This window comes from Capsicum annuum, chromosome 1, assembly GCF_002878395.1.
Source record: "Capsicum annuum cultivar UCD-10X-F1 chromosome 1, UCD10Xv1.1, whole genome shotgun sequence".
Taxonomy (NCBI): domain Eukaryota; kingdom Viridiplantae; phylum Streptophyta; class Magnoliopsida; order Solanales; family Solanaceae; genus Capsicum; species Capsicum annuum.
The window spans coordinates 75,361,828-75,382,088 of record NC_061111.1 but is presented as its reverse complement, the minus strand read 5'-3'; the positions used below and the strand labels follow the sequence as shown (position 1 = coordinate 75,382,088).

At 36.9% G+C, this 20,261-nt stretch overlaps 1 pseudogene; it reads right to left on the bottom strand.

Annotated features, from left to right (window-relative positions):
* LOC107852334 overlaps nt 1-6,555 on the bottom strand; it is a 61,823-nt pseudogene extending 55,268 nt beyond the window's left edge.
* Nucleotides 6,556-20,261: the final 13,706 nt, after the last annotated feature.

The following is a 20,261-nucleotide window of genomic DNA, read 5'->3' as shown; positions in this document are numbered from 1 at the left end:
TGCCAACTCTTTCTTATTATTGAGGCAACAGAAATAGTCAAGCTCAAATCCTTATCGATAAAGCTTTATCAGGCAGTCCCCACAGAAAGTTATGGGATTATTGCAGGATCAGAAGTATCCCATCAGTGCCTTTATGTTTTAAAGTATGAAAGATTTTATTTATGTTTATGGAAAATTATGCATTGAGAGAAAGTTAGATGTACTTTTAGATCCCTTATCGAAATACTATGATAGCATGTGACCTAGAGTTAGAAGCATGAACCCAAAAGTTTAGTAGTAGTAAAGTGGGGATAGTGTTTGTCTGGATTTAGTAGACTTTGTATTCATGGGGCTAGTTGTATAAAGGGTGAATCAGCAGGCTTGAAATAGTGTATGCAAGAATTTAAGTTTGTTGATTCAAAATTATATGTTGGTGATGTTGGTGTAATGGTAATTCCTATGGTTTAGGGAGAACTATGAGTTTAGAGATATGATATTTGTAGGCTATGAAGGAAGTTAGTATGGTTCATTAAAGGTTTGGGGATATCCATGCTAAGTGTTAGAATCTAAGTTTAGATCTTGGAGGATTGAGCTAGTAGAAAGAAGAGCTGAAATTCTAGATGGTGTGAACTCATGGTATGATGATCCTTTTGAAAATTCTAAGTTAGTAAGTTATTAAGTTATTGTGATGCCTATTGGGACAATAGGCAGTTGATAGTTCTATCTCAAAAGGAAGTATTAGTAATGGGTTTTACACTGTTAGGTATAGTCTTACAAGGTAAGTTCATCATTTATATATATTATCCTAGACTCTATAGTAAAGTGGTTGCAGTTCAATTTAGCATTTATTAAATAGATCCACAGACTTAGAATGATTGCTTAAAGCTAAGGGGGAGATTATAGAATAAGTAACCAAGTCAAGCTCTCAGATTCTGGTAGTGATGCCAATAGGTTGTAGAATAGTAGTAAAGAAGGATGATGCCCAGCCCATTCTTATTTCAGTATTTGTACTTCAGTTATCGCGATATCTACTTATGCCTTACATGTTAGCTCCATGATCATAACTCATATTCATACACATTCCCTAGAATTATGTATGCTTCCAATTCCTAGTATGAAGAGTTCCAGTTCACTCAGCAGTATGAATCATATTCCATAAATTTATAAACTTCAAACTCAGGTCATACAACTCATGACTCATGTGCTAATGCTTCACAATATGTTCAGTTACAGGTACTCATTCTACACTCCTAATGATCAGAGAAATTTAGTTTATGTCATGTATGCCCTCAGCTTAGATCTCTTTGATAAATCCATGATGTTGATACTCTATTCCTCAGGCCTCAGCTAAGTGTCAAAGTTCTGCATAGTATTCTTTCAAGATTCAGGTCCTCATATTCTAAATTTTAGTGACCTCTCCTTATGTCATGATAGTGGTGATGCATAATTATTTAGATGGGAGAGAGTAAATGTTCCTTACTAAGGAAAATATTGTTATATGTTTCTTTTATCTAAGGCTATAAAGTTGAACAAAGATTAAGGTTAAGTTTTTGGTATATGTCATGATTAGCTAAAATATCATGTGTGATTTTCTTAAGAATTGTGCATGGAAATTGTTAATAATAGAGGTTTAGAGGATATGAGAAAGATAATTTTATGGGTTTTGTTTAGAAGTGTATATGTGGTTAGGAAGATAGGCTTGAATGTCATGTTTGTATATATACGAATGAATGTATTGCACATTAGTGAATGTCTAGTAAGAGGTTGAATACAGTTGTTAAAGTAGTAATAATAATTATTTATGAGATGAGAAGTTGTGAAAATGTAGGATGTATTGAATTCATGATTTTTGACTAGTATTACAGTGTTATGTGTGCACTTTGTGGATTCGAGTAGGCTTGAACATAGTGAGAGAATTCAGTTCAACTCAGACTTCAGTGGGTAGAAATATCAGTGCCCAAGTGAAGATTTTAAGTAGCCTCAAGTGAAGCGCAGTATTGAAGTGAAATGTATAGTTGAGTATAAGCTTTCAGTATAATTTAGTTTGTGTAGCCAGTAATTCAGTTTAGTAGTCAGATAGACAAGTTTCTATGGGTTTTTTCATCTTCTAATCCAGTCTTACTATCTGAAATTTCATGAATATGGCCAATCCATGAGGTAAAATATTCGCATCCGTGTAAATTGTGAATTCAGTTCAATTTATACATCATGTTTCAAATTCAGATATTCAATCATGATTAAGTTTGTAAGTGCCCCGTGCATAATCTCAATCTTTCCTTAGTATTTCAGCCAAGTTAGGATCATTCGGGGGACCAATGATTTCAAGGGGGAGATATTTATGTTCTAAAACTCTCATCTATTCTTCATGAAACCAGATCTAGCTTGAGGTAATGGTTACTCATAATTTGAATCTCTCATTTCTATCTCATCCTTATAACCATTCGTATGTCATTGCATGTATTCATGAAATCAGTTTAGTTAATGTATCAAGCTCAGACTCAATCATGCAATTATGTTCCCGGTCATGCATGTTCAGTATGTGATCTCAGTTGCCCTAGTTTAGTACTCTTAGTCTAACCAGTCTCATTTAAGGACCAATATTCCCAAGATGGAGATATTATAATACCCCATACTATTCTTAGATCAATTCAGCTCTTAGTAGAATTCTTAAGGGGCTTAAGTCTTGAAATTTTTACCAAGTGTTGGGGACTTAGTGATTTTCAAGACCCATAAATTTTGAGGATTTTTATTTTGACCTTTCCGATCCTAAGACATTAGTTTTTGAGTTAATTCATGTTCAGGGGTGTAAGAAGAATGTCTCGAAGAAGTTTTGGATTTTTTGGATGAGGATTGGGTAATGTTTGAATCATAAATCTATCAGGTCACCACAATAGTGTTGCATCAAGGTGCTATTCCCGTTGGCACATATACAACATCGCAGTGAGGGTGTTATGCCCAGTTCATGGTTTATAATTTGAATGAATATTTCATGATCTTTATCCTAGTATGTTAAGGGCTGATGAAGTTAAAAATATTCATAAGAATCACTTAGAACAAAGTTGAGCTAAGAGCCTTTGAATCGGTCAAATTTTGGTATTCGATTCTGCAAGGGTCAACTTTTAATGTGTATTACTTTCATATATATGGAATTTTTTATCTCAAGACCTAACAAATTGTAGATTATTGAATTATCTTTCTAATAATACCAATTTCGACTTAATCAGATACCCAAGAGAAAAGTTATAATCATTTTCATCAGAACCAGTAAGCCACATCGATACAACCGCGCCGCGGAGGAATAGTTGCGTCCAGTTTTTTTATTTAAATGACTGAAGGCAATTGTAACTTTTCCCCCTCAACCTAATCGTTCGTATGACAACTTGGGGCATTATTTAGGGGATAAATTGCCATTATTCTCCAACTTTTCTCTCAAGAAAACCCTCCCTTTCGGCAAGAACAAATTCAATTCTTTGTCCCTCAAGAAATCAAAAATTCAAGTCCCCCAAGTTCAAGAACCTTTAAGAAAACATCAATATTGGCGATCTTCTTTCAAGTTAAAGGTTTAAGGTATGTGGGGGTATTCATTCATGGGTCCCTTTCACCCATGGAGCCCAAAACCTTCTCTTTCAAGTGAACTATAGAGTTTCTCCTTTATTTTAATATTTACTATGTTCCAAAAAGGCTTAATTCATGTTTTCATGATAGTTTAAAGTTAAATTCAGCCCATGTATGATCCCATGAAATATTTAATTTCCTTATGCTTTGGATTTACATTTCCCATGTTTTATTCAAGCAAATTCCATATTAAATCCTTAATTGTGATTTTAGTCATGTAATCATGATTGTTCCTCATAATTAAGCATTCCGATGTTTAAATTTATGATCCTGACACATTTGATGAAATGGCTATACTTATGGGTTTTTAAACCATGATCCTCTACTACAGTTTTTAAGTTTGCTATTGCATTTAGTAATCTTTTAGTGCTGAAGGGTTACGAATATCCGATACTTAGCTGTTTACATAATGTCAGTATCTTTAGAATGATTTCAGATATACCATGAGAATTATCACTCAGTCAGTCATTATGATCAGTTGTTTGTTTAGTTATGCTTAGTTCAGTCCAGTAATCAGTGTCAGTTCAGCTGAGAGTAGGATTTAGCACTGAGCAAATACAGGGATGGTGACTTTCTGTAGCTTCCCCGTTGGTTAGGCAAAGTCATTAGTAGCAGTCCCTATATTTCAGAACTATATAGCTTGCATGGGATATGAGGAGTCACCTATCAGTTAGGCTTAGCTTTCTCTCAGGGTTCCCCCATCAGTTTAGGTTTGATACCCTGGTCCTTCAGGACACCAGTTTAGTAGATCCACACAACTAATGCTAGTACCCGTGGCACAATACAGACACCCTTCCAATTGGGGTTACAGGTTGGACCCTAATTATCTCAGATTAGGGCATTTTGGTTAGATTATACGTCCTATAATCTCAATATAGTATTCAGTGTATTATCAGTTTAAGTTTTCTTGACTAAGTGTACAGGCTTTCAGATACTCAGTTATATAAATTTCAGCCTTTCAAATTATAGATTATCTTAGTGACATAACAGATATACACTTAGTCTTGCATTTTTAGATATTATAATTGGCATGCATTCAAGCTCAGTTGTCCCATGTTGTTCAGTTAGTCTTTATCACATACGCCAGTACCCTGCAGTTTCAGTTCAGTTACTTAGACCAAGTACAGTTTAGCTTTTCATGATCAGTATTCAGTTATCAGTTAAATAGTATTCATATATCAGCTAATCAGTATCCAGTGTTATTTATTCAGACATCCGCTACTTAATAATCAGTTATTAGCCATTTAATTAATCAGATCAGCTTAGTATATGTTTGGTTGATTTTGTATGTTTATGCATTCGCGCTCAGTATATTTGTATATTTAGATCCTTTAGTTATGTTATTTTCCACTACTTAGTTCAGACCCAGTATTCATATGTCATGCTCAGTACAACTTCTACATCATATTCAACCCCACGAGAGAATGGCTTATAATATTTATGTTTCTACCGCCTCCTAGCTTACAGAATTATTTTCAACTGATGAGTTATAAATTATGTATGATTTATAGTTTTCATGTATAGTCATGTTTGAAAAGTATAATTTCAACAAATAACTTATATCCTCAATTTTACAAAATATTTGAAATATTTCCATTATTTAGTGTCTGTCTCCATATACTCAGTATATTCTAATATACTGGCCATATATATGTATTTGTGGCTACATCCTTAATAATATAGGTACCATATGTAGCTCTTACACCAAGGTCAAATAGTTTGCAACTTTCAGCCAATAGGTGATATGTTCTCTTATTTTGAAAACTCCAGACAGTTGTGGATTGTGTACTTTATTTTTAATTTTTCCATATGTATTGATTAGTGATAGTTGGAGACATGTCCCAGCTATCTGTAGTCAGTATAGTAGAGGCTTCATAGAGGTCAGTTAGAGTCAGTCATATAATTTTAGTTCTCTCTTCAGTTTTATCAAATTATAAATTGTATAAGTATTATATTTTTCCCAGATTTTGTCATGATTATATTTTTGCATAGAAGAACCAGCTATTTAATATATTATAAATTAGTAGTTTAATAGTATGCTAGTTTATGGGTTAATTTGGAATCACTTATGGTTCTAAGCACCATATTATGACTAGGGGTAGTCTCGAGTCGTGACATGAGACCACAAGGGTTGGCCAATTTATGAAGATTGGTCCTCTCACTTTTTCTATAGTGAAGGTTGGGGAGGATCCATAGGGCTTCTTTGATGAAATAGAAAAGATATTTCCGATGATGCAGACTACCAATTTGGAGGGGATAAACTTTACGGCTTATCATCTCAAAGGTGTTGCATATCAGTGGTATGGAGAGTGGGACAGAGATAGGGGTGATGTGGAAGAATCAGTCTTGTGGAATACTTTTTCTAATGCCTTCTTAGATTATTTCTTTTCCTAAGAGTTGAGGAAAGAAAAGATGGAGGAGTTTGCAAACCTCAAGCAGGGGAGGGGAGGATGTTTGACAAGGAATATGCCTTAAAGTTTCACCAATTATCAAGGTATGCTCCTGATTTAGTGGCTGACATGTAGGAAAAAATGAGGAAATTTGCTTCTGGGTTGAATCGGGATTTTATTATAGAGAGCAAGACTACCTTACTGATTAAAGATATGGACATCTCTAAGTTGACTATTCGTATGCAGCAAGTGGAGGATAAAAAAAGGAAATAAGCAGAGTTTGGAGATAGACAAGGTAAGAGAAGTAGGTTTTCTAACCAGGGAGTTTCTTAGTCTCACAGTGGTCAGGATGGTGGCAAATGGCAGAAGAAGAAGTTGGGGAGTTATGTTTTCTTCTCTTCTTATAGGGCTCCTTACCAGTCAGGCGACAAGCGTCACCAAGGTGGTGACAATTTTCAAGCACAAGTTTCCCAATCTCAGGCAACCAAAGGTCAGCCAGTTTCTTCATGCCCTCCTTATCAGTTTTGTGTTCATCCTCATCGTAGTTATTCCAATAAATAAAGGGACACATACGTAAAGTATGGCCAGGCTGGCTATCAACTTAGTGATTGTCTAGTTAATAAGGTTGCTATAGAGGAGAATAATATTCCTGTGGCTTCATCTTCTACTCTTACACCTGCTGGTGTTTCATCTACTTCTATTACTGCACCTGGTTCATCAGTATAGGTTGTTGCTTTGGCATCTCGATAGGAATTTAAGGCATCACCTTATGTCGTACTAGTATGTTATAACTTTTCTCTTATGATGTATGTTGTTTGCTTGCTCTGGGGTCCACTCTTTCCTATGTGACTCATTATGTGGTTGTATCTTTTGGTTTTGATCCAGTAGTTATTTTGGATCCTTTTTCTATTTCTACCTCAGTAGGTAACTCAGTTATTGCTAAGAGAGTCTATAGGGGGTGCTTGGTATATGTTAGTGGCAAGCTAACCTTGGTGGATCTATTTGAGTTGAATATGCTGGATTTTGATATCATTCTGGGTATAGATTGACTGCACTATTGTTACGCATCCTTGGGTTTCAGGCCTGTAGGGTTATTTTTCGGTTCCCTGGTGAACCGGTGATAGAATTGGAGGGTGGTCTTTAGCTCCTAGGGGAAATTTATTTATTATCTTAGAGTTCGGAGGTTAATTTTCAAAGGTTGTCTTTGTCAGATAGTTCGGGGTAAAGCTTTTAACTCGAAAGCTCCTTCTTTCTAGATAATTCCAGTGGTTAGTGAGTTTCCAGAGGTATTTTCCAATGATCTTCCTGGTGTTCCTCAAGATAGGAAAATAGAGTTTGGTATTGATATAGTTTTGGATACTCGTCCAATTTCTATTTCTCCATTAAAAATGGCTTCGGCTGAGTTGAGGAAACTCAAGGAGCAACTTAAGGATCTTCTGAATAAAGGGTTTATTCATCCTAGTGCATCTCCGTGGGGTGCATCGATGTTGTTTTTGTGCAAGAAAGATAGTTCTCCTTGGATGTGCATTAACTATAGGTAGTTGAATAAGGTGACATTCAAGAACAAGTATCCTCTTCCAAGGATAGATGATCTGTTTGATCAATTATAAGGTACCAAGTTCTTTTCTAAGATAGATCTTTGGTCTGGATATGATCAATTAAAGATTTGGGAGGTGGATATCCCTAAGACAACTTTTAATACTCGGTATGGGCACTTTGAGTTTTTGGTAATATTATTTGGCTTGACTAATGCTTCGGCAGCATTTATGGATCTGATGAATAGGGTTTTTTATCAGTATTTGGATCTTCTTATTATTGTGTTTATTGATGACATTCTGTTTTATTTAAAGAGTGAGGTGGATCATGATAATCACCTCTGTGTGATGCTACGGACCTTATAAGAATAATAGTTGCATGCCAAGTTCTCAAAATATGAGTCTTGGTTGCATGTTGTAACTTTCTTGGGTCATATTATTTCTAGTGAGGGGATCATGGTGGATCCACAAAAGGTTGCTGTGGTGAAGAGGTGGACTAGACCCATGACTCCATCTGACATTAGGAGCTTCGTGGGTTTAGCTGGGTATAATAGGTAGTTTGTGCATAGATTTTCATCGATAGCTGCTTCATTGAATAAGTTGACTCAGAAAAAGGTCAAGGTTTCTTAGTCAGATACTTCTGAAGGAAGTTTTGAGAAGTTGAAGGATAAGCTAACTTCAGCTCCAATTCTGACTTTGTTGAAAAACAATAATGGGTTCGTGGTTTATTGTGATGTATCTCACGTATGGCTTGGTTGTGTGTTGATGAAGCATGGGAAGGTGATTGTCTATACTTCCAGGAAGTTGAAAGTGCATGAGAAGAACTATCCTACTCAAGATTTTGAGCTATTGGTGGTTATGTTTGCTTTGAAAAGATGGTGGAATTATTTATACGGTGTTCACGTGGATAAATTTTCTAACCATAAGAGTCTACAGTATGTGTTCACTTAGAAGAAGATAAATCTTTGGCAAAGAAGATGGCTTGAGCTTCTCAAGGACTACGATATGAGTCTTCACTTCCACTCAGGAAAAGCTAACATAGTTGTTGATGCTCTTATTAGGTTATCCATAGGGATTTTATCTCATTTGGAGAAAGGAAAGTGGGAATTTATGAAGAAGATTTACCGCTTGGCTAATCATGGAGTTTGCCTCTTGGACTCAAAGAATGGTGGTGTGATGGTGAAGGAAGTAGTTTGATCATCTCTTGTTATGGAGATTTAAGGAGAAACAAGTGCTGGATCCTATTTTGATGAAAATCAAGAGTGGCATTGGTAGGCAAAAGGTAATGGTGTTTAAGAACAGTAGTGATGGTACTTTATGGTACCAAAGGAGGTTATGTGTTCCTGATGTTGATAGATTGCAACAAAGGATTTTGGCTGAGGCATATGAATTGCGCTATGTTTTTCATCCCAGATCGACTAAGATGTATCATGATCTCAAGGAGATCTATTGGTGAAATAGCATAAAGAGAGATTGTGCTGATTTTATGGTCAAGTACTTGGTATGTCAATGGGTTAAGGTTGAGCACACGAGGCCAAGAGGGTTGTATCAAGAAATTAATTTACCCAAATGGAAATAGAAAGTTATCAAGATGGACTTCTTTACCAGTCTTTCTCGATCTCAGAATCAATATGATTCGATTTAGGTCATCATGGATAGGATGACTAAGTCTGCCCACTTTTTTCTAGTACTAACTACCTTCTCGATAGAGGATTATGCAAAGTTGTATCTTCAGGAGATTGTGAAGATGTATGGGGTTCTTGTTTTGATTATTTCTAATTATGGCACATATTTTACATCTTACTTCTAACAATTTTTTCAGTAAGGGTTGGGGACTAAGGTTAGCCTGAGTACTATTTTGCACCTATAGATAGATGCGCAAATAAAGAGAACTAATCAGACATTAAAGGATATGCTTTGGGCTTGTGCGATTGATTGTGGTGGTAGTTGGGTTAAGAATCTACCTTTGGTGAAGTTTGCTTACAATAATAGCTATCATTCTAGTATTGGTATGGCCTTTTTTAAGGCATTGTATAGTAAGAGGTGTAGATCTCTTATTGGATGGTTTGAGTTTGGTGAGGTGGATATGTTTGGTCCCGATTTGGTTTACCAGGCTATGGAGAAGGTGAAGGTGATGTGGGATAGGTTTAAGGCTATCTAAAGTAGCCAAAAGTCCTCTGTAGCTGTTAGGCATAGAGACTTAAAGTTTGAGGTTAGGGATAAGGTTTTCCTCAAGGTATCTCCCAGGAAGGGAGTAATGCAGTTTGGCAGGAAAGGGAAGCTCAGTCCCCAGTATGTTGGTCCTTATGAGGCTTTACAGAGAGTTATGAGGCTTTACAGAGAGTTGGTAATGTTGCTTATGTGTTGGAGTTTCCTTATAGCTTGATATTAGTCCATCCGGTCTTTCATGTCTCTATGTTGATGAAGTGCATTGGTGATCCTTCATTGATTGTTCCTTTGGAAGGATTTAGTATCACGGATTCTCTGTCTTATGAGGAAATCCCAATTGAGATCTTGGATATACAGGTTCGTCGGTTGTGGACCAATTATATGGCCTAAGTAAAAATTTTATGGCAGAACCATAAGGTGGAAGAGTCTACTTGGGAAGCAGAGAAGGACATAAAGTCTAAATTTTTGCTTTTGTTTTCTGCCCCTGGGATTCATAAAGAAGGTTTGTTTCTTTAACACATATTTAGTTTCTGAGTTTGTTAAAGGAAAGATTAATATCTTTTCCTCTTTGTTTTTAAACTTTATTAAAGATTGGGAATATATTTGATAATGTAAATGACTCGTATGTGTCATCACCCCTACCTTACCTGTCATTCGATGATGCATGTTCCTAGTGGGGGAAACTATAACACCCTGAGTTTTGACCCTTAGAAAATTTCCTAGAATTCTAGTCTCTGAACCCAATACAGCTCATAAGTATGAGCCGTATGATAGGGTATGAATGGTATGGTCCTGTCGTATGTTGACCAGTGTTGGTTAGTAGGATGGATTTTGGTTACTAGAATAGATACGACTTTGGGGTATGGGTCATATTGGTGGGTACAAATCATTTGGTTCCTTAACTTAGTCTTAGACTTGGTTGCTCAGGTTGGATCTGAGTACGAGTGGCTCACCATGTGCTATAAGCCAGGGTATAAGTCGCATCATAGACTCATGTGGTGGATAGTGTCTAAATCTTCCTTCACTTTAATTTTCCAGGGGTACAGATGAAGGGTATGGATCGTATGCTTCAGATAGGAATTGGTTGGTAGAGTCATATTCTGGATAGTATTGGATCCAAAGGTGGAGTCTAGGATATGAGTGAAGGGTACCAATCGTATTGGAGGGTACGACTCGTGAGGGTTAGTCGTACCCTTGGGACGAGATTTTGTGCAACTTAAGTAGGGGTATTCTGGACATTTCCCCACTTATCCTAATAAGGTTCCACGACTTCTAACCTACTTGGGAGGTTATTTACCCTATTATTCCATTCATTATCACTTAGAAACCCTTCTAAAATACTCTATAATTCTCTCTAAAGCTTTTAGGCAAGGAAAGCTAGGGTTTCAACTAGAGGATTAATTACGACTTGTCTTGGTGATCTCTTTCCGTCATCATCTTGGTTTAAGGCATGTTCTCTTCTATCATTGTTAATTCTAACTAAAGGCATGGTTTTTATGAATGTTTTCATTAATTCATTGATGTAGGATTTTGGTTTTCAAATATGATTTGGGGGTTTTGATATTAAATGGTTGGTTATGGTTTCCCATGGTGTTAATTATGCTTTTATATGCATTAATAATGGCTTTGGATAATTGGATTGCATGGGAATGCTCTAATGTTAATTGGAATTGGTTTTGGTTATATCATGCCCCCAATGTGTTTGACAAAATGCCTATATTAATGTAAAATGCTTATATTAATGTTTTTATTGCATTGAGTACTTTTAAATGGAACCCTTGCTTGTTTTAAATCTTGGTAAAGGAATTATGCATGGTTTAAATGGCTTGGAAAGGTAAATGGCTAAATAGTTATGCTTGTGGTGTACATAGAATCCCCCAAGTGGTTTAATATGGTAAATGGAAGGGCACTTGGAAGTCCCCTTAAACCTATATATGGTTGGCTATGGATAGTAATTGCAAGTATGGTCGGTATAACTATACCAACACTAAATGGCCTTGGTTAATAAATGGTAAATAGAATGGTTGGTTACTTGGAAATGGTTTTAATTGGGCAATAATGGTGGGTGTGTAGCAGGTCCCGAGGGGACAAAATTGGAAACTCATATGTGCTGATGTGAGGTTGGTCTTGGTGATAGTTTCATGATGTCACTCTATACTTTATGGGATGTACTATTCATCCCAGGTTTTCTTCCCTAGTCGTGTGGCTAAATGCACTGGGGCCCTTTCAGCAGGGGGAGCTAAACCCATATAGCCCGTGGATGATTTAGGATGTTAAAGCTACACAGCCCAGGTAAAGATTTTAAATGCATGTTAAACTTGGTCCCCTTTCCCGGCATGGTTAAATATATATATATGTATATATATATATATATATATATATTTATATATATATAATTATAGTTTATTCATATGGATGGTTTTACTTGGCTTTATAAATGGCATTATCTTATCCTTATCCGAAGATCATGCTACCGTTCACCCACTAACCCATCTACTGGAGGTTGTACCCACACTATGCTGGAACCAGCCGTTCTACTCTTTCTACATAGTAATTGACTCTAGGATCATCATATGGACTGAAGTGGTAAGCTTTCATCCTTTTGGGAGGCTCCATTTTATGTTATGCATATTTCTAGATACTTGGATTTTATTTTTGATATTGGTTTTGGTGATGGTTGGGTGCTTGTCCCAATTGGATTCTATTACTCTTTTGGTTAGAGGCTATTTGGTACTACTATGGGTTGGAATGAGTGGGATCGGTATTAGTGTCGGGCTTGGCATTGGAATAAGCTAGTGGTTTGATATCATTGGACATAATTTTGGACTGTTCCATCGTATTTTATTTTGGGATTAATTTTATTATGTTTGGGAACTTATCTGGTTATCGCCTGGTTTATGGCCATTGGAATGGTTTGGTACGGTTGGGCGGTTGGTGTGGAATGGTTGGACTCGGTTGGGCTAGTCATGGTTGTGAGCCTATTTCAGAGTCTTCAAGTGAGCTGTTACACTATGTTGTTATATGTTTAAAATTTATCCAACTCAGGGCAGGCGACTAGAGGTAATGTTGAGTAACGGGGGTGGGCTCCGGTCCCGATTGAACTTGGGATGCCCATTACGATGAGTCCCTTGGCCGGGTCGTGTCAGTGTGGAATTTTTTACTTATGGATTGATGGATATAGTGTACAAATGGTATGAGTAGTAGAGAGGATTAGAGGTGATAATGCTAAATATGCTTTGTGGAAGGATTTCTCTGGTGCCTTTCTTGATCGCTTCTTTCCTCAGGAGTTAAGAGAGGCAAAAGCGAAGGAGTTTGTGAATTTAAAGTAAGGCAGGATGCCAGTGAAGAAGTATGCCTTGAAATTCCACCAGTTGTCTCGATATGCTCCTGAACTAAGTGTCTAGCATGAGGAAATTTTCTTCTACTTTAACTCGTGAGCTAATTTTGGAGATTAAGGAAGCCTTATTGAATAAAAATATGGAAATCTCCCAACTGGTAGTGTATATCTAGTAGGTTGTTAAGGAAAAAAAGCAAATAAATATAAGGGAGAGGCAGATTAAGAAGTTTTAGCATTCAGATCTAGGTGGAGGTCAGGAACAGAGTGGTACAGATGGTGAGAAATAGTCTAAGAAGAGGTAAGGTGCCCGATCTTAGGTCCAGAGTAGTGATGGTTATAGGGAATAGGGTGCTCAATCTTAGGTTAGTGGGCCTATTCAACTCCATCATATCCTCTATGTAGGCTATGTGGTTTGTTGTAATATGGGTTTTATGATGAAGAAAAGAATCGATGTTTTAATTATGGCCAGCTGGGTCATATTCCTAGGGATTTCCCTTGGGACAAGGTTACTTCGGGGGTTAACAAGATTCTGGTTACCACATCATCGGCTCCGTCACCAAGGGGTGCCACATCTAGAACCAACACAGGTTAAAATCACTTGTATCCTCTTACTACGCGTCAAGAGTCTAACGTGTCACCTAATGTCATTACTGGTATGTTAAAACTCTTCTCTCGTAATGTTTACTATTTACTTGATCCAGCTTCGACATTTTATTATGTGACCCCATTTGTGTCTGTGTATTTTGGTTTTAGTCCTGGATGTATTTCAAACCCCTTTTCTATTTCTACCTTGGAGAGTGACTCGGTGGTCGCTAGAAAGGTCTATAGGGGTTGTGTGTGATCTGTTGGTAGTAGGAAAACCTTGGTGGATCTATTTTAATTAGACATGCTAAATTTTGATGTTATCTAGGGCTGAATTGGTTGCACCCGTGCTATATCTCTTTAGACTGCTGGACCCATAAGGTCATCTTTAAATTCCCTACTGAGCTAGTTATTGAGTGGGAGGGGAGTTCCCTAGTGCCTAAGTGAAGGATCATATCATATCTTAGATCCCAAAAATTAATTTCCAAGGGATGTCTTTATCATTTGGTCCGAGTTAAAGATTCTAACTTAGAGGGTCCTTCTTTACAATCTATCCGGATTATTAGAGAATTTCCTGAGGTTTTCCCTGATGATCATACTGGTGTTTCTTCCGACAGGGAAATTGATTTTGGGATTGATCTTATTACAGACACTCATCCTATCTTTATTACTCCTTATAAAATGGCACCGGCCAAGTTGAAGGAGCTTAAGGAGCAGTTGAAGGATCTTCTTGACAAGGGTTTTATCCGCCCTAGTGTGTTTTCATAAGGTGCTCTTGTACTCTTCGTGTCTAAAAAGGATGGTTCTCTTTGAATGTGTATTAATTATCATTAGTTGAACAAGGTAACCATGAAGAATAAGTACTCTCTTCCTAGGATTGATGATCTATTTGACCAACTTTAGAGTGCTAAGTATTTCTCTAAGATTGACCATTATTTAGGTTATCATCAGTTAAAGATTAGGGAGGAGGATTTTGAGTTCTTGGTCATGTCTTCAGGGTTGACCAATTCTATGACAGGATTAATAGATTTCATGAATTGGGTATTTCATTTGTTTTTGGACTTATTCATGATTGTGTTTATAGATAATATTTTGGTATATTCAAAAAGTGAGGAGGATCATGCCAATCACCTTCATGCTGTGTTCCAGACCCTAAAAGATAGGCTAAGTTTTCAAAGTGTAAGTTTTGGTTGAATGTTGTTACTTTTCTTGGTCATGTTGGTTCTAGTGAAGGGATCATGGTAGATCCATAAAAGGTTGTGGTGGTTAATAAGTGTCCTAAACCCATGCCTCCAATCAATATTCAAAGCTTCTTAGGTTTAGCGGGTTATTATAGAAGATTTGTGGAGAGCTTTTCATCGGTTGTTGCACCTTTGAATAGGTTGACACAAAAAAAGGTGAAGTTTCTATGGTCCTATGCTTATGAGTGGAGTTTTGTAAAACTGAAAGATAAATTGACTTTTGCTCCAGTTTTTACTTTGCCCGAGGGTAGTGATGGGTTCTTATTTTACTGTGATACATCTCGTATGGGACTTGGTTGTGTATTGATGCATCATGGTAAGGTGGTAGCATATGCTTCTAAGAAGTTAACAGTTCAAAAGAGGAATTATCTGACTCGTGATTTGTAGTTGTTAGTTATGATGTTTAGATTGAAGATTTGATAGAATTATCTATATGGGGTTCATGTTGACATCTTTTCAGATCATAAAATCCTGTAGTACATTTTCACCTAGAAAGAGTTGAATCTAAGGCAGAGGATATGGGTTGAACTGCTCAAAGATTACAACATGAGTCTCCACTATCACCTAGTCAATGCTAACATAGTTGCCGATGCTCTTAGTAGGTTATCTATGGGGAGTTTGTCTCATGTGGAGAATGAAAAGCGGGACTTGGTGAAGGATATTCACTTGTTGGCTAATATTGGAGTTCGTCTCTTAGATTCTGAGGATGGTGGTGTGTTTGTGGAAGCGGTGGCAAAGACATCTCTTGGTGCTGAGGTGAACGAGAAATAGGTGTTAGATCTTATTAATGCAAATCAAGAATGATGTGGGTAGGCAGAAGGTGATAGCTTTTGAGATTGGTGGTGATAGTACCTTGAGTTACCAAGGGAGGTTGTGTGTTCTCAATGTGGATGGGCTACAAGGTAGAATTTTAGTCAAAGCTCATGAGTCACATTATTTGGTTCATCCTAGTTCGACAAAGATATATCACAGCCTTAAAGAGATCTATTGGTGGAATAACATGAAAAGGGATGTGGCTAATTTTATGGCTAAGTGCATGATGTGTCAACAAGTGAAGGTGGAACACTTGAGGCCGAGTGGGTTGTCTCCAGAAATAGAGTTGCATGTATTGAAATGTGAAGTGATAAATATGGATTTTGTTGCCAGTTTTCTGCGGTCTCAAACCCATTTTGATTCTATTTGGGTCATCATGGATAAGATGACTTAGTCTGTTCACTTCTCGATGGTGAGGACTAATTATTCTACCAAGGATTATGCAAGGTTGTATATTCAGGAGATTGTGGTGTTGCATGAAACTCTAGTTTCTATTATTTCTGATTGGGGTACTCATTTCTTGTCTCATTTTTGGTTGTCGATTCAGCAAGGTTTAGGGACTAAAGTGAACCTTAGTACCCTTTTCCGCCCATAGATGCATGGACAAGCGAAAAGGACCATTCAGACTTTAGAGGATATCTTTGAGCTTGTGTAATTAACTTTGGTGGTAGTTGGGTTGACCCCTTAACTCTTGTAGAGTTAACATACAATAATAGCTATCATTCTAGTATCTATATGGCACTATTTGAGGATTTGTATGGTAGGAGTTGTGGATCCCCTATTAGGTGGTTCTAAGTTGGTGAGGTAATATTGTTCGGTCCTAATTTAGTTCATCAAGATATGGAGAAGGTGAAGGTGATTTGGGATAAGCTTAAGACTTCCCAAAGTCTTTAAAAATCTAATGCAAACGTGAGGTGAAAAGAGTTGCAGTTTGATATAGTGATTGGGTGTTCTTGAAAGTGTCTCTAATGAAGGGATGATTCATTTTGGAAAGAAAGGAAAGCTCAGTCCCTATTATGTTGGTTCTTATGAGTTGGAATTGTCTTCGAGTTTAGGTTCTATTAACCCTGTGTTTCATGTGTCCATGTTGATAAAATGTATGGGTGATCCTTCTTTGGTGGTGCCTATCGAGAAAATTGGTGTCTCGGATTCCTTGTCTTACAAAGAGGCTCCAGCGGAGACTTGGATAGACAAGTCTGTAGGTTGCGGACCAAAGATGTATCATTGGTAAAGGTCCTTTGGAGGAACCATAAAGTGGAAGAAGCCACTTGGAAGGCGGAAGAGGATATGAAGGATAAGTATCTATTTCTATTTCGTGTGATGGATGAATAAGCTTGAGGTATGAATTCTGCTCTTCTTTGATATTTTCCGTGTTAGCTTTTGATTCCGGTGAGTTGTTGTCATTGTCATGCAAAATGTGTCTTAGCTCATCATTCAGGGACGAATGATACTAAGGGGTGATAATGTAACATCCTCAAAATTTCAAGAATTTCATTTTGGCCTTTCCATGCTTGAAATATCAATTTTTGACTCAAATTATATTTGGGGATGTTAAAAAGGTAAACCCAAAAGAGTTTCAAAATTTTTGAACGAGGTTCAGGAAAGTTTTAGGTCACTGGTAAGCCTCTGTGATAGACTCGTGTCACGGAGGATAATCTCTGTGATACGTGTCACAGAGGTTATCCTCCACGATAGGGTTCGTGTCACTGTGTCTAGACCTCCGTGATAAGGTCTGTGCCATGAACCTGTGTTATTTTGCGGTTGTTTTGTTCAATTAGAAAGAAAGAGGGGTAGTGAGGTCCTTTCACTTATAAATGATTTTTATTCACTACTAGGACCTATTTCTATCAATTTTAATATGCAAAGATCATTCTCATTACTCTCAACTATCGTCTCTCAAAATCCTCTTTTATACTCAAGGCTAGGGTTCAAGGAAGTGATCTTCTAGGGTCCTAAGGGTGTGGTTTTATTTGAACTTCTTGGAAATTATGGCATGCATCTCTTTCCCTATACTTGCATTTTATTAATGGCATGAAATTGGTTATTCTTCATGGTTTTGATAATGGGTTTTGAACTATTGATTGAGGGTTGTGAATATGTTGGGTTTAAATGTTTTTCCATGGTTTCTTATGCAATAATTATTCTTTATTTATGATTTTGAACATTGTGGGATGCATATTAATGGTAATTAAACTAAGTGGGTCATGGTTAATCCCCAATTTGGTGATTTTGCCTTTACATATAATGTTGGTAATTTTGTGCCCTTAACTTGTTTGTGAAATTGACAATGAATATGATTTTATCACATAGTTTGACTATTCTTGGAATCCTTGCAATGCGTAAATGGTAAATGGAACATGAATTAGTTTGGTTTGATTTTTAAATGTTTTTTGAACGGCCATGGTGTTCATGGTTTTGGTTTAATTGGAAACTTTGGAGTCAAATATGGTTTAATGGTTTCGTATGGTATAAGGGGACAGACATGCAAGCTCTAATTTTGATATGATGATACATAAGCTCAACTCAGACTTTTAAGCTTACTAAGGGGTCCCAGACATAGAAAAATTCTAGCTAAGTATTCATACTTAGTATTATTTTGGCCTTCGTAAGTTGGCAACTCTATTTCATGACTCATATGACCTTAAAGTATCGACCTTTAGATTGATTCGTGATCAAAAATATCAGTAAGTGCTTCCGAACAAGTTTTGAATTTTTCGGACCTCGTTTAGACCATGTTCGAGTGACCAAAATAGCGAGTCAATGCGTCGCGTCGTCCTGCGCATCGAATGAAAATTTTTCCCTCAGCTCAGTGCAAATTCTAGTGAACCAACGCGGATTAGATGCGGCGCGTAGGCCATCGCGTCGATGCAAATAACGTTGTGCATTGGTCTGCGCATCAACAGTTTGGTTTTCATTCGTTAAAAGCTACGTCATCAGGGATATTAATGTCGTTTTCCTATGCCTATCAGCCCCAAGACACGAGATTAAGCCTCTTTAAAGTCTAAATCCATTCACTATTCTAAAACTTCTCAAGAGTAGAAACCCTAGGTGATCTAAATTCAAAAGCTAAGGCTCAAGATTTCATCATTGTTCTTCAAGAATTTAGCAACCAAGGTATGTGAAGTATTCATCCAAGGGTTCCTTCCACCCTCAGAGTCCAAGAAACTCTTTTAAATTTCAAGTAGCATGATTTCATGCTTTCCATGATTTGAAATCAAAGTGTTTTCATGATTATTACTATAATTGGGTTTCTATTTCATGATTTATTACAAGATTGATGTAGAATTATTTGATATGTGTGATTTATCATGTGAATTCATGTTGAAACCCATGGAATTGTGAATTGGAAATTTAATCATGATGCTCACATGTTGTTTAGTATTAAGTGCATATACTATCTCATCCAAGTGTTTGATAAATTGCTGATGTGAATGTAATAATAGGATTATATCATACTAGTATGTATACTATTTCATCCTATTCAAGTGTTTGATAAAATACCTCTATAGATACATTATGAACAAGTGTGCATTTTTATGCAATGAAGAACCATGTGAAGCTTTACTTTTCATGCTGTCGAGTCCTGGGGGTATTTATACTTGACAATTTAGCTATTTACCTAGAGCTAGTGTTAGTTACAGAATAATCTCAGTCACGTCATGATCAGTAATACTCTCAGTCAGTTACAGGCTCAAGAGAACTCAGTAGACTTAGTATTAGTCTCATCTAGTTCAGTATTCAGTTCAGACCTCAGTAAACTCAGTCAGCTAACAGAATTCAGTAGTATTCCGTCAGTCAATGAAATTAAGTAAAATCAGTAATAGTTTAGTCAAGCCTAGTATGAATTAAGAAATCAGTTAAGAATCTATTCAGTTGGGAGTAGGACTCAGCAGCGAGCAAACCCAGGTATGGGGGCATTCCTGCCAGCAAAGGTTTTGACCCTTAGTAGAAATCCTGGCATTACAGAACTATGTAGCCAACGTAGGTTGAGATATCTTTCAGCCAGATTAGGGTTGATACATCTCACATGAGTTTTCCTGCCAGTGAGGGTTGACGAAAGAGTTTCCTGTCAAAGAGGGTTAACTCACAGCTTGTCTTTACTCATGGCATGGTACTGACACCCTTCCAACTAAGGTTATAGGTTGGAACCCAATCTATTCAGAAAAGGGCATGTCGGTGATTATTACCTCCCACAGTTTCAGTTTCAGACTCAAATTCAGTATAGAACTCAGTTCAGTTCTACAGATTTAGGACTGTCATACACAGTCACTCATTTCAGTACGGAACTTAGTATATTTCCACAGAATCAAGACTGTCAGATACAGTCACTCAGTTATCAGCTACACAGTAACAGTAAACTCAGATATTAGTAAATCAGTAATTTAGAACTCAGTATCCAGTGTTATCACGATCTCAGTTATAGTATACGTATTCATGCATGTACTCTCATTCGGTTATATTCATATCATTCAGTCAGTATTGTCCATACATTTCAGCCTACCTCACTTAGCATACTAGTACATTCAAAGTACTAACGCATACCTTTCTCTTGCGCTATGATGTCTTATATCATAGGTTTAGATGCACGGTCTCTCGAGCA